Source organism: Miniopterus natalensis, chromosome 1 (assembly GCF_054644295.1).
Source record: "Miniopterus natalensis isolate mMinNat1 chromosome 1, mMinNat1.hap1, whole genome shotgun sequence".
NCBI lineage: Eukaryota > Metazoa > Chordata > Mammalia > Chiroptera > Miniopteridae > Miniopterus > Miniopterus natalensis.
In genome coordinates, this window is record NC_142081.1 from 67,501,147 (window position 1) to 67,505,362 (window position 4,216).

At 38.9% G+C, this 4,216-nt stretch overlaps 1 pseudogene; it reads left to right on the forward strand.

Annotated features, from left to right (window-relative positions):
• Positions 1 to 3,413: 3,413 nt before the first annotated feature.
• Positions 3,414 to 3,810, forward strand: LOC107527011 (ubiquitin-conjugating enzyme E2 D2 pseudogene; annotated as a pseudogene).
• Positions 3,811 to 4,216: the final 406 nt, after the last annotated feature.

A 4,216-nucleotide genomic window follows, 5' to 3' on the forward strand; every position in this document is an offset into this window, starting at 1 on the left:
CCTCCAGAACTGTGGGAAATAAATGTTTGTTATTTAAGCTATCCAGTTTATGGTATTTTTGTTATAGCAGATTGAATTTACTAAGACAATCACCAATACTATGGAGCTCTTATATCTGCCCTGAACTGCTTATATTTGGACTGTCACATGAGAAGGAAATACATTTCTATCTTGTTGAAGCTCCATTGGCTTTTGTCACATCAGTTGGACCTATATTCTAACACTACCATCTATACCTGAAGGCCTGCTTTTAGGAAATGAGCTCATATCTATTGATATTATGGTTAAATTGAATTTAAGCAACAACATTTTTTTTTTTATTACTTGTGGGATCACAGTTTTTGTCCCAAAAATATAATTTTAAGCATTTTAGAGAAATTTTGGGTAGAGAAATATTTTGAGGGGCAGATAAGTGGTCCTGGCTTTTCTGAGAGCACTAGATATAGACAGTCCATGCGTGAAAGAATTTGCTCCTGCCTGGATACTGGGGGACACCTCTCCCCAAGAGGAACTACTGTTACCCGTTCAAGATTCCTGTGCCTGATGCTTCAAAAAAAAACAAAAAACCAGACAATGTTCAAAATGTCAGAGTTTGGGATCCAAGATGGTGACAGACTAGGGAGAGCTACACTCACCTCCTCCCAGTACCAAACTGAAATTAAAATTAAATTATAGAACAATCATGCTGAATAGCTAATTGGAGACTACCTGAGGAGAAGTCTTATAATTAAGGATTTACAGAAGTAGCCACATCAAGAATAATAATAGTAATAAGAATAAGAAGGAGAAGAAGAGGAAGAAATACAGAGATGTCTGGCCGGTGTGGCTCAGTGCTTAAGCATCGACCCATGGACCAAGGGATCACCAGTTCAATTCCCAGTCAGGGCACATGCTTGGGTTGCAAGCTCGATCCCCAGTAAGGGGCGTGCAGGAGGCTGCTGATTGATGTTTCTCTCTCTTTATTCTCTCTTTCTCTCTCTCTAAAATTAATAAAACATATTTAAAAAATACAGGGAAACATAGTTAAAAGAATGAAATGGCAATAAATACATACCTATCAATAATCACTTTAAATGTAAAGTGATTTACATTTAAATCACTGGCTTGGGTGGCTCAGCAGTTGAGCATCGACCTATGATCCAGGAGATTGCAGTTCGATTCCCGCTCAGTGCACATGCTGGGTTGCCAGTTCCATTCCCAGTAGGGAGCATGCAGGAGGCAGCTGATCAATGATTCTCTCATCATTGATGTTTCTCTCTCTCTCTCCTGCTCCTTTCCTCTCTCTGAAATCAATAAAGATATATTTTTGAAAAATGTAAATGGCTTAAATGCTCTAAGCAAAAGACATGGGGTAGACCAATATATATGCTGTCTATAAGAGCCCCACTCTAGCAGGGAAGATACGCATAAACCAATAGTAAAGGGGTGGAAAAAGATATTTCATATACATGGAAATGAAAAAAAAGTTGGGGTTGCAATACATACATCTGACAAAATAAACTTTAAAACAAAGGCTTTAGTAAGAGACAAAGTTCACTACATAATAATAAAGGGAGCAAGCCAACAAGGAAATATAACCTTGTAACATTTATGCACCCAACATAGGAGCACTTAAATATGTAAAACAAATCTTAATGGACAGAAAGGGAAAGATTGGTAGTAATACTGTCACAGTAGGGGATTTTAACATCCCATTGACATCAATAGATAGATCTTCCACATAGATTATCAAAAAGGACACAGCAACCTTAAATGACACACTAGATCAGATGGATTTAATTGATATCTTCAGAGCATTTCACCCCAAAGCAGCAGAGTATACATTCTTTTCAAGTGCACATGGGACATTTTCTAGGATAGACCACATGTTGAGACACAAGTAAAGTCTCAACAAATCTTAAAATATTGAAATCATATCAAGCATCTTCTATGACCATAATGTTATGAAACTAGAAATCAATCACAAGTAAAAAATTGAAAAAGACATGGAGGCTAAATAACATTACTAAACAATGAGTGGGTTAACAATGAGATCAAGGAAGAAATTAAAAGATAGTTCGAAACAGTGAAAATGAGAACACAACAACTCAAAATCTATGAGACACAGTGAAAGCAGTTCTGAGGGAAATTCATAGCATTATAGACCTTTCTCAATAAACAAGGAAAATCTCAAAAACCCCCACACAATCTAACTTTACACTTAAAGGAATTAGAAAAAGAACAATAAACAAAGCCCAAAATGAGTAGAAGAAAGGAAATAATAAAGATCAAAGAAGAAATAAAATAGAGTCTAAAAACAAATACAAAAGATCAAAGAAACCAAGAGCTGGTTCTTTGAAAAGATAAACAAGATAGACAAACGTTTAAACCAGACTCATAAAAAAGAAAACAAGAGCAAGGACCCAAATAAATAAAACAGAAATGAAAGAGGAGAAGTAACAACAGACACCAAAGAAATACAAAGGATTGTAAGAAAATATTATGAACAGCTATATGCCAACAAATTGGACAATCTGGACAAAATGGATAAATTCCTAGAAACATACAATCTTCCAAAACTGAATTAGGAAGAATCAGGAGAATTTTAATGGACAGATTACAACTAGTGAAATTGAAGCACTAAAAAAACCTCCCAAGAAACAAAAGTCCTGGCCCAGATGGCTTCATAGGTGGATTTTCCCAAACATTCAAAGAACTAACACCAGTCCTTCTTAAACTAGCCTAAAAAATTTAAGACTAGTTCATTTTAGGAGGCTAACATTATCCTAATTCCAAAATCAGATAAAGACACTACAAAGAAAGATAATTATAGGCCAATATCTCTGATGAACAGTTACCAAAATCCTCAACAAAAGATTAGCAAATTGGATCCAGCAATACATTAAAAAGATCATACACCATAATCCAGTGGAATATATTCCAAGGATGCAAGGTTGGTACAATATCCACAAATCAATCAACGTGATACACCACATAAACAAAATGAAGAATAAAAACCACATGATAATATCAATAGCTGCAAAAAAGCATTTGATATAATCCAGCATCCATTTATGATAAAAACTCTGAGCAAACTGGGAACAGAGGGAACATAGTGCAGTGTAATAAAGGCCATATATGACAAACCCACAGGCAACATCATATTCAAGGGGCAAAAATTACAAGGGGTGGGTGGGTCGGGGGGGTGACCCACCCACTGCTGCAGCAGGTTCAGGAGCCGCGGTTCCGAGCTCTCCATCTTCTCCGGTCAACCCGAGATCACTGAGGCGGCCTCTTGCCCCCTGGTCCCTTCCCCATCCCTCCCCTGTCCCTGTCCCGGGGGCAACCACCAGCCGCCTCCCACGACGGCTCTGAAGAAAAACCACAAGGAATGGAATGACCTGGCACAGACCCCCCGGCACAGTGCGCAGCGGGCCCTGGGGGAGGGTATGTCCCACCGGCCAGCTACCATAATGGGGCCAAACCACAGTCCCTATCAGGGCGGAGTATTTTTCTTGACAATTCCCTTACCAACAGATTATCCCTTCAAACCACCTAAGGTTGCATTTACAACAAGAATTTATCATCCAGATATTAACAGCCATGGCAGCGTTCGTCTTGATATTCTACGGTCACAGTGGGCTCCAGCACTATTTCAAAAGGACTCTTGTCCATCTGTTCTCGGTTGTGTGATCCTAATCCAGATGATCCTTTAGTGCCTGAGATTGCTCGGATCTACAAAACAGAGAAAAGTACAACAGAATAGCTCGGGAATGGACTCAGAAGTATGCGATGCAATTAAAGAAATTATTGGATAATCTCTTCCAATAAAGATAGGGGAATTTTCAAAGAGGAAGTCCTTTTGATTTCCATTTGACTGCTTTCTATGAGCATGTTTACCTGATACAGCAGGACTGCCTGTTGTACATACTTGGAACAGCAAACTGGAAATACTGTCCTTCTGTACCAACATTGCCTCCTAGCAAGAAGTGTGCATGTGAGGAGCCAGCTCTGCAGGTGTAGCCCAGCTGTGAGACTAAAAGCTTTCTTATTGGCTTAAATTTGGGTAAGGGCCAGGTGGAGGGTGGTGGGTATGTTGTGTGCTCGGATGGGAAAGAAAAGCTCCACTGACCTTTAGGAGATGGTTTTTAAGTGGAATCCTTTTAAACTCAGACTTGAAAAGCATGGCGAAGAACAAGAAACTGTTTCTGTATTTGTTTTATGCTGAAGGACCTAC